Source organism: Pseudophryne corroboree, chromosome 2 (assembly GCF_028390025.1).
Source record: "Pseudophryne corroboree isolate aPseCor3 chromosome 2, aPseCor3.hap2, whole genome shotgun sequence".
NCBI classification, from domain to species: domain Eukaryota; kingdom Metazoa; phylum Chordata; class Amphibia; order Anura; family Myobatrachidae; genus Pseudophryne; species Pseudophryne corroboree.
In genome coordinates, this window is record NC_086445.1 from 165,288,103 (window position 1) to 165,305,506 (window position 17,404).

Below are 17,404 nucleotides of genomic sequence, written 5' to 3' on the forward strand. Positions count from 1 at the left end.
ATTCACATCACTCCCTCTCTCCTGTGCCCTCTGGAATGCCAGATCTGTCTGTAATAAACTGATCCCCAGCCATGACCTTTTCATCTCAAATTCCTTGCATCTTCTAGCCATCACTGAAACTTGGATTATCCCCTCTGACAAAGTTTCTCCCGCTGCTCTCTCTGCTGGGGGTCTCATGTTCTTACACCCCCCCCCCCAGATCTAGGGGTTGCCACGGTTGTGGTGTTGGGATCCTACTACCCTCTAGTTACTCATACCAACTCATAACATCAGAACCATCTCTTACATTCTCTACATTTGAGGTCCATGCTACACGCCTCTTCTAACCTGTTCATCTTCGAGTAGCTGCCATTTACCATCCCCCTGGCATGCCCTCCAAATTCCTTGAAAACTTTGCTTCCTGGCTTCCTCATTTCCTCTCTTCTGACATTCCCTCCATTATCCTAGGTGATTTCAACATCCCTATCGATAACCCCACAAAATCACCTGCCTCTAAACTCCTTAACCTCATCTCTTCTCTTGGTCTCTCCCAGTGGACCTCCTCCCCCTCCCATGTGAGTGGGAGCTCACTGGATATGGTCTTCACTCACCGCTGTGATCTTTCTGATTTCTCCAACTCCCTGTTCCCTCTCTCTGTCCATCACCTGCTCACTTTTAACCTATCTCTATCTGATTCCCCATCTCTACAACCTAAGACTACCATCACAAAGCGTAACATTGAAGCTATTGACACCACTTCTCTATCCTCCCTTTTTGACTCACTCCTCTATCCTATTCACTCTCTTTCCTGCACAGAACAAGCTACTTCCCTTTACAATGCATCCCTTACCTCTGCTTTTGACTCTGTCGCCCCACCAACCAATAATCACCCTCGCAGATCGACACCTCAACCCTGGCACACCAAATGCATCAGATATCTGCAAAAATGCTCACGTACCGCTGAGTGACAGTGGAGGAAATCATGCTCTAAGGCCGACTTTCTCCACTACAAATTTATGCTCTCATCCTACTTTCCTGCCCTTACCCTCTCTAAACAATCTTACTTCAAAACCTCCCAATCCTCAAACCCCCAGCGCTTCTTTGCCACTGTCAACACGCTCCTCTGCCCACCCCCACCTCAACTCCCCTCTTCACTTTCTGCTCTTGACTTTGCCACCTACTTCACATCCAAAATTGACTCTATTCATCAGGGTATAACATCCCACCAGAACCTGAGCAACCCCCCTCCTCCATGTCCTGACCCCCCCTCTCCTTCCCTCGTACCAACTCTGACATCTTTCTACCCTGTATCTGGAGAGGAAGTCATGGTCCTCATCCGGCGCTCACCCCCTCCACCTCCCCACTTGACCCTATTCCTTCATGCCTTCTCCGCTTCCTCTCTTCTTCTGCCTGTTCTCATCTTGACCATCTACTCAATCTCTCACTCTCATCAGGAACTGTCCCTTCTGCCTTCAAGCATGCAGTTGTCTCCCCTATTCTTAAAAAAACCTACCCCTGATCCAACCAATCTCTCCAACTACCGACCCATCTCTCTCCTACCTTTTGCCTCCAAACTCTTTGGGGGAAATTTACTAAGCTCCCGATTTTGACCGAGATGCCGTTTTTTCATCAAAGTGTCATCTCGGTAATTTACTAAACACTAATCACGGCAGAGATGAGGGCATTCGTAATTTTTTGCAAGTCCAAGTAAAAAATTACGAATGAATACACCATCGGTCAAAACGCGGCTGTTTAAGTATGAATCTCGGTCATTTACTAAGAAGTGCAAAGCAAAAAACAAACAAACACTGCCGTGAAAAATTACAACTCGTAAAAAAGTGCTAAAAAAAAACAGACCTACTTTTTTTTCCCGTGATTGGATAGGCATGCAGGGATCCATGAGATCCGTGCATGTATATCAGTGGGAAGGGGTGGGAAAGTTGTTATTTTATTAAAAAAAATTGCGTGGGGTCCCCCCTCCTAAGCATAACCAGCCTCGGGCTCTTTGAGCCGATCCTGGTTGCAGAAATATGGGGAAAAAAATGACAGGGGTTCCCCCATATTTAAGCAACCAGCATCGGGCTCTGCGCCTGGTCCTGGTCCCAAAAATACGGGGGACAAAAAGAGTAGGGGTCCCCCGTATTTTTAAAACCAGCACCGGGCTCCACTAGCTGGACAGATAATGCCACAGCCGGGGGTCACTTTTATATAGTGCCCTGCGGCCGTGGCATCAAAAATCCAACTAGTCACTCCTGGCCGGGGTACCCTGGGGGAGTGGGGACCCCTTCAATCAAGGGGTCCCCCCCCCCCAGCCACCCAAGGGCCAGGGGTGAAGCCCGAGGCTGTCCCCCCCCATCCAATGGGCTGCGGATGGGGAGGCTGATAGCCTTTGTTGTAAAAGAAAAGATATTGTTTTTAGTAGCAGTACTACAAGGCCCAGCAAGCCTCCCCCGCATGCTGGTACTTGGAGAACCACAAGTACCAGCATGCGACGGAAAAACGGGCCCGCTGGTACCTGTAGTACTACTACTAAAAAAATACCCAAAAAAAGACAAGACACACACACCGTGAAAGTATAATTTTATTACATACATACACACATACATACATACTTACCTTAAGTTCCCACGCAGGTCGGTCCTCTTCTCCAGTAGAATCCAAGGGGTACCTGTTGAAGAAATTATACTCACGAGATCCAGGGGTCCAGGCTCCTCGGGAAATCCAGGGGTAATCCACGTACTTGCATAAAATAAGAAAACGGAAAGCCGAGCCACGAACTGAAAGGGGACCCATGTTTTCACATGGGACTCCTTTCCACGAATGCCAGAAACCCACTCTGACTGATGTCTAAGTGGGTTTCTTCAGCCAATCAGGGAGTGCCACGTTGTAGCACTCTCCTGATCGGCTGTGTGCTCCTGTACTGAGTGGCAGGCGGCACACGGCAGTGTTACAATGTAGCGCCTATGCGCTACATTGTAACCAATGCTGGGAACTTTCTGCTCAGCGGTGACGTCACTTTAGGTCAACCGCAGGGCAGAAAGTTCCCATCATTGGTTACAATGTAGCGCATAGGCGCTACATTGTAACACTGCCGTGTGCTGCCTGTCAGTGAGGACAGGAGCACACAGCCGATCAGGAGAGTGCTACAACGTGGCACTCCCTGATTGGCTGAAGAAACCCACTTAGACATCAGTCAGAGTGGGTTTCTGGCATTCGTGGAAAGGAGTCCCATGTGAAAACATGGGGCCCCTTTCAGTTCGTGGCTCGGCTTTCCGTTTTCTTATTTTATGCAAGTACGTGGATTACCCCTGGATTTCCAGAGGAGCCTGGACCCCTGGATCTCGTGAGTATAATTTCTTCAACAGGTACCCCTTGGATTCTACTGGAGAAGAGGACCGACCTGCGTGGGAACTTAAGGTAAGTATGTATGTATGTGTGTATGTATGTAATAAAATTATACTTTCACGGTGTGTGTGTCTTGTCTTTTTTTGGGTATTTTTTTAGTAGTAGTACTACAGGTACCAGCGGGCCCGTTTTTCCGTCGCATGCTGGTACTTGTGGTTCTCCAAGTACCAGCATGCGGGGGAGGCTTGCTGGGCCTTGTAGTACTGCTACTAAAAACAATATCTTTTCTTTTACAACAAAGGCTATCAGCCTCCCCATCCGCAGCCCATTGGATGGGGGGGGACAGCCTCGGGCTTCACCCCTGGCCCTTGGGTGGCTGGGGGGGGGGACCCCTTGATTGAAGGGGTCCCCACTCCCCCAGGGTACCCCGGCCAGGAGTGACTAGTTGGATTTTTGATGCCACGGCCGCAGGGCACTATATAAAAGTGACCCCCGGCTGTGGCATTATCTGTCCAGCTAGTGGAGCCCGGTGCTGGTTTTAAAAATACGGGGGACCCCTACTCTTTTTGTCCCCCGTATTTTTGGGACCAGGACCAGGCGCAGAGCCCGATGCTGGTTGCTTAAATATGGGGGAACCCCTGTCATTTTTTTCCACATATTTTTGCAACCAGGATCGGCTCAAAGAGCCCGAGGCTGGTTATGCTTAGGAGGGGGGACCCCACGCATTTTTTTTTATTATTTTACAGTGTTTAATTAAAAAAAAATAAAAATAAACCCCAGCACGGATCACACAGATCCGGCCGAGATTGATTGTAAAAAAAGTCGGCAGTGTTTTGCTAATCACTGCCGTAAAAATAGAAAAAAAATCACGAATGACATCGACATCGGAACAAAAGAAAAACCCGAATACGACAGCTTAGTAAATTAGTCGTAATCAATTCAAAAAGTTGCAGTTTTACACTTTCGATGTCATTCGTGATTGAACTTTGACCTGAATCTGGAAAATACGAATCTTAGTAAATTTACCCCTTTGAGTGTATTGTCTACAACCACCTCACTGTCTTTCTTTCTTCCCACTCACTGCTTGACCCTTTCCAGTCTGGTTTCCGTTCTCTGCACTCCCCTGAAACTGCCCTCATGTAAGTCTGCAATGACCTCCTTGCTGCTAAATCCAGGGGCCACTACTATCTGCTTATTCTCCTTGACCTCTCTGCTGCTTTTGACACTGTAGACTACCATCTCCTCCTGCAAATCCTTTACTCCATTGGTTTGCATGATACTGCTCTTTCCTGGCTGTCCTCCTACCTTTTTGACTGTTCCTTCTCTGTCTCCTCTCATGACTCCCCCTCCCCCCCTTCCTCTACCAGTAGGTGTCCCCCAAGGTTCTGTTCTTGGGCCTCTCCTTTTCTCTCTCTACACATCCTCATTAGGTGAGCTCATTAGCTCTTTTGACTTACAATATCATCTCTACGCTGATGATACTCAAATCTACCTTTCCTCCCCTGATCTCTCCCCTGCTTTCCTTACTCGTATCTCCAACTGTCTCACTGCTATCTCCTCCTGGATGTACCAATGCTTTCTTAAACTTAACATATCTAAGACTGAGCTGGTCATCTTCCCTCCCTCCCGCATAACCTCATCTCCCACAATTTCATTATCCATTGATGGCACAACTATCTCCTCTAGCCCCAAGTGCAATGTCTTGGGGTAATCCTTGATTCCTCCGTCTCCTTCAAACCACACATTCAGTACCTCTCAAAAACCTGCCGTATCCATCTCAAAAACATCTCCAGGATCAGACCCTTTCTCACCCAGGATGCTACTAAGACCCTCATCCACTCACCGGCCATCTCCAGATTGGACTACTGTAATCTCCTCTCTGGCCTCCCTCAAAAATGCCTCTTTCCACTCCAATCTATCCTCAATGCTGCTACCCGTCTCATCTTCCTCACCAAACATACTACATTCACATCCCCTACTTGCAGGACCTTCACTGGCTACTTTTCCCATTCAGAATCCAATTCAAGCTTCTCACACTCACCTGCAAAGCCCTCACCCACTCTTCTCCCTCTTACATCTCTGACCTTATCTCTCTTTACATTCCCACCCATCCTCTTCACTCTGCTAATGCACGCTGTCTCTCCTGCCAACTGATTACCTCCTCCTACTCCTACCTACAAGTACCTGTCCTATATTGTCTTGAACTGTAAGTGCTGTTTTTTGTTTGCTCATTTGATTATGTACTGTATAATGGGCGCTGCGGATCTCTTGTGGTGCCATATAAATAAAGGATAATGGGGGTCATTCCGAGTTGTTCGCAATTTTTTACGTATGCAAATGGCATACACGCAATAGTTAACACATCGCACGAATGCAAACAAATGCCCACTACGCACTACTGCAAATTACCACATACCAATGCACAAAGTAGGCGTGCGTTATGTAGCATCGCATGGTAGCGATCCATTCGCATGGCTACAATATGCATATCAACACACTCTCGTCGTATATGTGCAATGACTTCGCAGGAGTACGCAAGCTTTGTAACTTTGCAAATATTCGCACAGTACTGTTTTTTTTGTAACCCTACATACTTTAGCATAACTCTTCCTCAATTAAGATACCAATTAGTGTAATGATTTCTAATGTTATTGGACAATTAAGTCTTCAAAGAATTCAAACAGAACACTTTGTCTGCATAATTGACCATTAACAATCGTATTTGTGTGATGTATGAAAGTGTTCATTTTTTTAAACATTTTTTATAGATAAACAAAATGTGTATTATCCATGCCTGTCCTAATGTTCATTACCTGGCTTTTGTGTTGAGGTGTAGTGTGTGTTAAAATGTGTTTAGGGACATAACAAAGCAATCAGCTCCTAACTGTCAGAAAACACTCTTTGGTGTTTAAGTGTAATTTCTTAGTATTATTAAGTAGTCGTTTTTAACTCTTTAAGGTCCCCAATTTTCTTTGCCAAATCCACTGTACCTTTGTTCCACTAAAAAACACAACACACACTGAAATGTGAATAAACAATGTTTTTTTATTTTTTTGGTAAACTGTATGTTTTTTGTTTTTTTTTATAACAGATTGTGTGTTTTAATATAGAATTAGAAAAATTTTCTAAAAAATTTAATTTCGCACACCATGGCCACGCAGTGCGCCTCCAGCCTCTGCAGGCTTTGTCCAATCAGGGAATGGGGAGCTCCAACTGCATCATCTGAAATGAATGTCAAACATACTACATTACTTACTTACTTACATTACACATTATAGAAGCAAGGCACAAAACACACTTTAATGGCACAGTAACTACATCAGGGATGTGTTATTTTGAGACTTGCATCTGTTGATGAGCTACACATGCAAGCATGGCCGGCAATGAAGTCAGTAAAAAACCATGTCAAAAGTGGTGCAGGCCATGGTGGGATGTGTAGTTCTGCCACATCTGGAGTGTCCCGGAATTACCATTTTGGGTGTTGGCCCAGCCTCAGCACACCGAGTCTCTACATCTTCAGATGGACTACATATCCTAGCATGCCCACACTCAATGAAAGCATGCCTTACTACATAAGCTGAGACAGGTCTTGTTGGTATGTGTTTACAAACCGCATTTGCAGGGTCACACTTTAAGAACACATGTACCCAGACTTGGACTGTCACACAGGGGTACAGGGGAAAGTACCAGTGGGCCTAACTTCCTGTAAGGATCAGGTTCCAGACTGTGCACAGGAATTTTGCATTATACATATGTTACCTTATCCTGGACTATGGTGTTTTGACAACAGTGCATTGCTGTTATCAATCTGTTCTGAATCTGGTACATTATCATGCATGAAGCCACAGAACTAACTGTATATATTTATGAAGGGGTTCAAAAATTACACATTCTAATGGTTAGTCAAGCCAATGAGCTGGCAGGCAACACAGGCACTGCAGACTAGCTACAGCCCTAACATTATCTCCGTCCACTGCATTTCCCCGGTGGTCCCGACAGGCCCCAGTCCAACACTGCATGTAGTTGATTTTAAATGTAAACTAGGTTACAAATATATTTATGTGTTCAAAATTACTTACTATCTCCCGACGGATGAGCATCACCCTCCACCTACTCGGGTGCCTCAGCTGCCCACTCAGATGTGGGGGAAGGAGGTTGGATGGGGGAAGGAGGATGGATGGGAGAAGGAGGATGGATGGGTGAGGGGGGTTGAGAGGGGGGGGGGGCAGATTGAGAGGGTGAGGGGGATTGAGAGGGGTAGTCAGATTGAGAGGGTGAGGGGGATTCAGAAAGAGAGGGTGAGTGGTGTTGAGAGGGGGGTTCAGAAAGAGAAGATGAGTGGTGTTGAGAGGGGGGTTCAGAAAGAGAGGTGAGTGGTGTTGAGAGGGGGGTTCAGAAAGAGAGAGTGAGTGGTGTTGAGAGGGGGGTTCAGAAAGAGAGGTGAGTGGTGTTGAGAGGGGGGTTCAGAAAGAGAGGGTGAGTGGGGTTGAGAGGGAGGTTCAAAAAGAGAGGGGTAGGGGGGTTGAGAGGGGTTCAGAAAGAGGGGGAGGGGGTTTGAGAAGGGGGTTCAGAAAGAGAGGGGGAGGGGGGTTGAGAGGGGTAGGCTGAGGAGGAGGAGGAAGAGGATGCTGTTTGTTGTGGGGTGGTGAGAGGGGGGTTCAGAAAGAGAGGTGAGTGGTGTTGAGAGGGGGGTTCAGAAAGAGAGGGTGAGTGGGGTTGAGAGGGGGGTTCAAAAAGAGAGGGGTAGGGGGGTTGAGAGGGGGGTTCAGAAAGAGAGGTGAGTGGTGTTAAGAGGGGGGTTCAGAAAGAGAAGATGAGTGGTGTTTAGAGGGGGGTTCAGAAAGAGAGGTGAGTGGTGTTGAGAGGGGGGTTCAGAAAGAGAGGGTGAGTGGGGTTGAGAGGGGGGTTCAAAAAGAGAGGGGTAGGGGGGTTGAGAGTGGGGTTCAGAAAGAGGGGGAGGGGGTTTGAGAGGGGGGTTCAGAAAGAGAGGGGGAGGGGGGTTGAGAGGGGTAGGCTGAGGAGGAGGAGGAAGAAGAGGATGCTGTTTGTTGTGGGGTGGTTTGTTGAGGGGGAGGTCATTTGTGAGGGGGGAGGAGGAGGAAGAGGATGGCTGTAGGTCCTCCTGTGACTGAGGGGGTACGGCTGTATCTTCCCCCGCTGCCCTTGCCGTTGTGCTTGCCCTAAAAACACAGTAAAAAAAAAATTCAGTTATGGTCATTTCCCAGAAAAAAAAACCATACTGTAATTGATATTTTTTTACAGTTTGACCATACATTTTGTAAAACATGTTTTTTTGTCAAAAATATTATCTGGTTAGTTTTTGGCACCAACAAATTATTCTTATTGGGCAGAAATGTAAAAGCACAGCCACACTGGAATGTACTGTGGCACAGGAGTACACGGGAGTTGTGTGGCAAACCACTGTGCCTAGCCCAACTAGCTGGCCCTATAGGTTTCTGCCTCCTGCTTGCCCACATTCACTCTCCATCACACATATGTTATGCCACACTACGCAGGACTAGTTACATAGTATTTTTACCCATAGTGATAATCCTGCTTCCTGTAATTTCATTATGTATTAATGGAGGAACACACTGCATGCACTCTGCACGTTTATCTAAACCCAAAGTGCTGTATGTGTAATTCTCTCGTTTTACCTTTCCAATTTCCGTAGAGATGTAGGGTTAAATCCGACACTGCGAACCTGGGAAATGTTCTTTTAGGAATTATCAAAGTTCACAAGACCCTTTGTTGGGTGTTGATCAGTTACAATATGAATACTCTTAGCTATAAAACTATCACCACAGAATTTGAAAATACACGGGATGAATAAATATAGTTTATTTCTCAGCCACTGACGAACTCAGCAAGACTTCGGCTGTAGGAATAAAATCTTATGTTAGAAGTAACAATAAAATACCCACAACACAACAATTAGAATTATACAATTACTTTTAGGTAATATGCTTGACACAAACTAATATTTAGTAACGACCTGTCAGTACTTCATACTGTTCACTTTTAGCATAGCTACCAGTACATTTAAGTCTATTAATACTTCTAATTACTTATATTATTGCCTATACTGCGCAGGATTAGTGTCCATTTTGTTGGTGCACATGAAGTCTCTCTTTTATGGCCATATCCAGGCTCTTGCCTTATCCTGTGACATTAGTGTTGTCGGGCTACTCTTTATAATCCTTTTTAATCAATGTGAGGTAACAAGTTCTAGGCCTTTCCAATATTGGTCAATGCAAATATCGCAGCTTCTGCTATGCAAAATGTAGTCTGAACTACCAACAGATGTCTGTCTTCATTTATCGGTAATTAACTTTATTAATCTGTATTGCAGCAATGTTTCTTTAGTATGACGAGGAGACTAATGGTAACTATTTTCCATTTAGATTAGTATAACTCAGAGAGGACAGTTTCTGCAATCAAGATGTCCAATTAATAAATGGTAAGATCACTATACATTGTGTCTATCTGTTAACTGAGGTAATCTTTGGACCAATTCACATGCTGGTACACTGCTGACTAACGTTTCTGCAATGACAGAGTTAGATATTGTTCTCCTTTAGCTCCGCTAGTATTTTACTAATTAGCCTTGTTAGAAGCCATTTTGGAGATAGGGTGACTGCAATATCATCATAGATCTTCTTTCAAACTATAATGGATTTTAGTCTATAATGTGGTGCAGCTGTGAATCCTCTTCATCGGGAGGACCTTGTCCTGTCACTCCCAATTGGTCCACCCCTCACCTTATATGGGGTAGCCGGAGCCGCCTATCTCCCCTCCCTCCGTTGTCACTCACGGTTTCACTGTCCGTCTCTGTCGGCTCTGATTAGTTGGCTAGGGCACGGCCGCCCACTGGAGGGCGTTGCGGGGCCAGTGATTCGCTACACGCGACGGCAACACTCCGCTCCTCTCAGCCAGACACACCAGAGCTCCGATCGCGGTGAACGTCCCGGAGGTTACCGGCAACAGATCTCGGGTAAGTCTCGTTATTTTCTATTTTTCTAGCGGCCGGAGTCCTCTCTTTCCGTCAGTGATGCCGCTCAAGCTGAACTGCGTCCTCCTCTGTGCCTCTTTCCTCCGCAAACCACCAACGGTTCTCTCCTTAGCCCCTTTTATCTCCTCCGTCCTAAGCCCCGGATCCTTCCCGCTCTCTGCCCTCTTCACGAGCCAACTCAAATCCTCCTCGTGCCACTCTCATTAGACTCCAAGGGTCTCGAACTTTCTTGAGCCATTCACTGTCCTGTCCAGGCCACCTATCCTCTATGAGGGTGATACACTTTTATATAAGACTTTATCCTCCATGAGGGTATCTATAATTCATTAACCTTTTACCACTAAATGGTAGTTTTAATAAAATAAACCTTATAACTTTATCTTAATCACTATCATATCTATGTAACCACATACAGTATGACATTACTGGTACAGGGTATCACATATGTCTCTAGCCTACAGCCTGTGTGCTGACTGTCCACACCCCTACACATTACCCCCTAACCACTCTGGTCCCCAGAGTGTCCTGCTAGCCCTAATCACACACAGTCTCTAAACATACAGTAAAAGTCTGATATGTAATGTTTGCCAATTTATTGTAACTTGTAATGCTACTAATCTCACTCATGCAAACATACCTTTAACTGCGTTTTACCTACGTTGTCAGATTCAGGCTGACGGCGGCGGAGGTCGGACCACCGGCGCTTTAACTGTACTATGGTCCGCCTCGTGCGGACCCTCACCCGCAGTATTCTGCGGACCTCCACGTAGGCCTACTCGGTGGTCCATCACTGCTGTAAGCACCCGCAGCTCCTGTGTGGAAAAAGCGGCTGCTCGCATGGTGCCAATGGCGTTTTCCTTACATGGGCATATATTTATAGTGTGTGCTAACAGTTGATTGGTCTAAATGTGAAGGTGTCATCTTTATTGATTGACTTTAATAATCTGTGTACAGTCTCATAATTTTGACATTCTTTTATTTGTTCACTTACGTTCGCATAAGCGAATATTCGCAGCTTTCACAGCAACAATTCACAGATCTATACAGACACATTAAAGCCTTGTTTGAAATTTTTAAAACAGTTCTAATTTAAAAAATAAAATGATATATATATATATATATAAACCTGACGACAGTGCGGTTGCACTGAAACGTTGCTACACATTGCGGACTCCTCGCTGATTTAATTGTGCTGAGTGCCGCACGTCTTCCCATTATATATATATATATATATATATATATACACACACACACACACACACACACACACACACACACACACACACACACACACACACAGAGATAGAGAAAGAGATAAAGAGAGAGACAGAGAGAGTCAGAGAGAGTGAGACAGTTAACTCACCACATTTGGAGTGACCAATCAGCTAAACAAAGTCAGATTGTAGAATTTTTGAGGTCAGATCGGTTAGGGTGTTTGTTTGTAATCATAGCATATAAAATGGTGGTGAACAAAACACAAGTAGAAAAGGGATATTCAAAGAAATGTAAATTACAAACACTCACAAAGCAATACAAATATAGTGAAGTTATCAGAAATCAGATAAGCAAGCCTAATGAAACACTAATTTCAAGATTTTTTTTATCCAAAAAAAGGATGTTCAAGCAACAATTACAGACGACTCATCTTCACAGTCACTTATGAAACTACTCAAAACACATACACAACACACTTTAAGAAAATGCATTTTACTCAAATGATTGACATATTTAATTAGCAATTGGGTCACCTCTAAGCTATATTTACATCTGGTACACGTAACCACATTTTACACAATATTAACTGAATGTTCTCTATACTGTTAGCATACCATAAACATACCTGAAATACTGCTGTACGATTCTTGCCCTAACGGCATGCCCACGCTGGGCCTCCGTGCCTCCACAGAATGTCCGCCCAACCCCTGGCTCCTCATCCTTTCTGGCCAATTCCTCGGATTGAGGAAGCTCCAGGCGACTCCTCACAGCAATATTGTGCAGAATGGCACACAGGACCACAATTTTACTCACCATTTCCGGCGAATACATGAGGTCAACACCAGTGTGGTGGAGCACACGTGTCATGGCTGTTTTTGTGAACCCAGTGTTAGCGAAGTCTGTGCGGGCAACTGGAGGACTATGTGAATATTAGGCTGGTTTGTAAGAATCAGTGAGAAGAAGGAGCAATCCCTGACCGGGGATCGAACCCGGGCCTCGGCAGAGGAAGCCGTATCCTGACCACTGGATCACCAGGGACTTTGATAGCAGGATGATGAATGTATAGGTGAGATTGAACTGGATATAGTGTCACAGGAGTAGGTGCTTATGTACTCGAGGTTACTGGCGAGATAGTAAGATGGACTGGTTACTGGTGAGACCGAGAACCGGGCTGGTTACCGGTGAGACTGGAACACAACTGTAATCCGGGCTGGTACCGGATATAACTGGAAACGCAACTGAAAGTAGAATGATGACTGTGGCTGTGACTTTAGGACGAGGCTGAATAACACTGTGGCTGTGACTTTAAGATGAAACTATAGAATACTGCAGCTGTGGCTTTAAGTTGAGACTGTGGAATACTACGACTGTGACTTTAAGATGAAACTGTAGAAATACTGCAGCTGTGGCTTTAAGTTGAGACTGTGGAATACTGCGACTGTGACTTTAAGATGAAACTGTAGAAAGACTGGATATCATTGGTAACACAACTGTAACCCAGTCTGGGTAGCAAAGGAACAGAGTTCTACAGGAAATGAAGTACAAGTGTTACCTTTAGGGAGCTCAGCTTCTAAGCTCACACAGAGCTGTGTGTGACACGAGGAACTGGCAGAGTTTCCAACTCAAGTCTCCTGACTTATACTTCCTGGTCCTTGGTGATTGGTGAGCAGTGTCAGGTGATTCAGAGAGTCTCAGGCTGGCACAGGATTGGACAGCTCTGGGTCAGGTGAACAGTCACTGTCATGTGAGTACTCTCGACTAGGCTGTAATGTGGAGTGAGGCCTAGCAGGCCAAAAGAACACTGAAGCCTGAACTTCTGCAAACCAACAGAGGATGCTGGCTTTTAGGCCTAAACTTCAGATTGCTGAATTCAGACTCACACTGAAGATTAATCACCACAGGTGGGGCTCGTTAACTCTTACCTTCCAGGCAGAGAACTCAGGACTTAGGAAACTCATGGTATTGGCAAGTTGTTTTTTCCCAGTGAGCAGAAAGATGCAGGATCCCGGACAGCGATGGCCGAGGTAAGTCACCAAATATGAGAACTACAGTGAGGATCATGACAGTACCCCCCTCTTCAAGGGTGGACTCTGGACACCCATCTTAAATCTTAGAGGAACTTGAGAAATTTATACAGGAGAACTTAGAACCTTCGTCGATGCCTCTTCTTCTTATGGGAACATTTGGTTTTGACCAGGGAGAGTGGAATCTCCTGTAAAGAAAAAACTTCCTTAGAAAACATAGGACCTCCCTGGAAAGGAGTAGCATCATGAACTGGATCAAATTCAGAGTCTGAGTCCAAGTCTAATGGAAGATACGAATCTCCCTTAGATACACAGTTTGCAGATGACAAATAAATGCACTGGAGTTTTAAATTCTTTGGGCTAGGAGAGACTCCTACATGACCAATTTTAAGGGTCGGATTCTTACAGGAGATACTTAGGTTATCCCTGGAAGAACGGCACAAACTTCCTTCTGCATTCCCTTTAGAGCATGATTTTTTTACAGAGTCAGATTCCAAAGGTTTAGGACTAAATTCTTTAACCACAGCATTACTAAAAGTCTGTAAATCATGGAACACAGGATCATTACCCTCAAAAAGCGTGTTGGCCCACTCCAAAGCTCTTCCTCTGAATGCCAGGAACAGATATCGAGTAATATTGGAAGGAGTTACCGCACCCAAAGGATTCAACTCCATCAAAGAGAGAAATCGATCAGAGTGGCATATTGCAATAAATCTCCATCAAAGTAAATAGGTGCTAAGGCAGTGGACGAAAGCTTAGAGTCTGAAACTGATGACGCACTCTCAGTAGTTGGATTGGAGACAGTTTGAGGAACATCAGACTGATGAAGAAATATCCTTTCTGAAGTTGTCTGGCTTAAATCCTCAACTGGGAAATCACTTGAAATGTCCTCCTGGATGGAGACACAAGTACTTCTCCCTGAAGCTGCGACACTTGCGTCTGCGACTGAGGTAAATGACTCTGGGTACTGGACTGAGGAAGCAACATCAGTATCCTTCTCAGCAATATTAGTCTGAAGTCCTTTCTCCAAATCAGCAGATGGAACAATAGGTTGCTCAGACAAGCTTAGGGACAAAGCTGAGAAAACTGTACTCAGATCGGTATCCAGCTCTGTTGCACGTTCTGACTTTAAGTGAGTAGCCTTGGGATTTTTCTTGACTTTAGCGGCTACAGCAGAATTATTCTGACATTGATGAGAAGAGGTATTAGATTTCCCTGCAGAATCTGTGGACTCAATGCTGGAAGACGAGGAAACAGAATCAGAGACAGACTGAAGTCTAATTTTAGAACTAGATGGTGGAAGTCCTTTACTGGGACTAACTGACAAAAGTTCTTTACTCAGACCAATGCTTGAAATCAGTTTGAGTCCAGATGAGCTTGAACTGACTGAAACTGGAGAAATCTTGGGCTGGATGAGTAGGACTGGATTGGATCCGAGGATACTTGAATTGGCTGGAACCAAAGGAGACTGACCAGGTTGGTCCTGGAGTATTGCTGGACCGGCTGGAACTGGGACGGGCTGACCAGGCTGAGCCTGGAGTATTGCTGGACCGGCTGAAACTGGGACAGACTGACCAGGTTGGTCCTGGAGTATTGCTGGACCGGCTGGAACTGGGACGGGCTGACCAGGCTGAGCCTGGAGTATTGCTGGATCGGCTGGAACCGGGACAGACTGACCAGGCTGGACTTGGGGTATTGCTGGACTGGCTGGAACCGGAGAAGACTAAACCAGACATATGGACGGGACCAGATTGAGTCCGGAGGAACTTGATCTGGCTGGGATCAGTGGAGACTTTGGACCTACGGATGGAACCGGATTGGGTCCAGAGATATTTGAATCGGCTGGAACCGAAGGAGTCTTTGGACCTATGGATGGAACCAGATTGGGTCCAGAGATGTTTGAATCGGTTGGAACAGAAGGAGTCTTTGGACCTACGGATGGAACTGGATTGGGTCCAGAGATATTGAAATCGGCTGGAACCGAAGGAATCTTCAGACAGACGGATGGAACCGGATTGAGTCTGGAGACAGTTGCATCAGCTGGAACTGAAGGAGTCAGAATCCGGTCAGAACCGGAATGAGTGGTATCCGAGTGTTCAGTTATACCATCCTGGACCTGGTCCATGCTGGATGACAACAGGGTGGTGCTCTCTGAAGATGGCAAACAGGAGTTCATAACTGCATCTGTAGCACAAAAATTTCCATCTGGGAACTTGGCTCTGGATACGTCCCTTGGGGCTGAAACTGTGGTAACCCCTCCTGGGGTTGACGAATCAGACACCTCTCTCAGGGTTGTTATTTCCAGCACCCCTCCTGGGGTTGACAGATCAGATACTCCTTTTTGAGTAGAAGACTCATATGCCCCTACAAGAGCTTGAACATTGGATAACCCTCCTTGGGCTGTACACTCGGAACTCCCTCCTGGGGATGGAAACTTGGACCCCCCTCCTGGGGCTGGATACCCAGAACCCCCCCTGGAGCTGGACGCTTGGAACCCCCTCCTGGGGCTGAAGACATGGACACCCCTCCTTGGGCTGAAGACACGGACGCCCCTCCTTGGGCTGAAGACACGGACGCCCCTCCTTGGGCTGAAGACACGGACGCCCCTCCTTGGGCTGAAGACACGGACGCCCCTCCTTGGGCTGTAGACACGGACGCCCCTCCTTGGGCTGTAGACACGGATGCCCCTCCTTGGGCTGTAGACACGGACTCCTCTGTGACTCTAAATGGCTTGAACATTCTTCTCTGGACACCCAACTTGGGATAAGGTCTTTTAATCACCGGGCCCCAGTCATAAATTTGAGTCTCTTTCAGAGTAGCCTTCTTGACACCCCCATCAACAGTAGCAGGATCGGCTACTGTGAATGACTTGTAGACTTGAGCGCTATGATACTGAGATTTGTCACCATTTCCTGGCTTGCGAAGAATGCAATCCTTAACAAAATGACCGGAATTTCCACAGTAAAGACAGAGGTGTAGCTCCCTACGCCGCTGATGTTCAGCTTCAGAGAGCTTAGGCCGTGGATAGCTCTGATGAACAACTTTTCCTTGCACAGAGGAAGAGACTTTAGTAACTGGATGGGACAAAAAAGGATCAACAACATTGGTAGTATTCCTGAAGAGATCAGGCATCACAGAAAGAATACTAGACAAAAGTTCTTGTAACTGTAATAACATCTGGTAGGAAATCTGCAGTTGGTCAGAAGTCTTCGAGCAGAAAGTCTGAGAATCTCTGGAGAAGTTCCGCTGCAGACACTGTGCCAATTGATGCTGAGTCGACTCCAAACCCTCCAAGCGTCCTGCAATATTGCTTAGGAGGTCCTGCGTCAGACAAACACTTTCGACCGGGTCCATGTGGCCAGTTCCTACTGTCATGGCTGTGGTTTTTGTGAACCCGGTGTTAGTGAAGTCTGTGCGGGCGACTGGAGGACTGTGAATATTAGGCTGGTCTGTAAGAATCAGTGAGAAGAAGGAGCAATCCCTGACTGGGGATTAAACCCGGGCCTCGGCAGAGGAAGCTGTATCCTGACCACTGGATCAGCAGGGACTTTGATAGCAGGATGATGAATGTATAGGTGAGATTGAACTGGATATAGTGTCACAGGAGTAGGTGCTTATGTACTCGAGGTTACTGGCGAGATAGTAAGATGGACTGGTTACTGGTGAGACTGAGAACCGGGCTGGTTACCGGTGAGACTGGGACACAACTGTAATCCGGGCTGGTACCGGATATAGCTGGAAACGCAACTGAAAGTAGAATGATGACTGTGGCTGTGACTTTAGGACGAGGCTGAATAACACTGCGGCTGTGACTTTAAGATGAGATGGT

At 46.1% G+C, this 17,404-nt stretch overlaps 1 long non-coding RNA gene across 1 annotated transcript in view; it reads left to right on the forward strand.

The window, feature by feature from the left end:
- LOC135050605 (uncharacterized) overlaps positions 1-17,404 on the forward strand; it is a 131,442-nt gene that overhangs the window by 25,712 nt on the left and 88,326 nt on the right. The window contains exon 2 of the long non-coding RNA XR_010241693.1: positions 9,729-9,784. This is a non-coding gene — a long non-coding RNA (uncharacterized LOC135050605). The remainder of the gene's footprint in view (positions 1-9,728; positions 9,785-17,404) is intronic.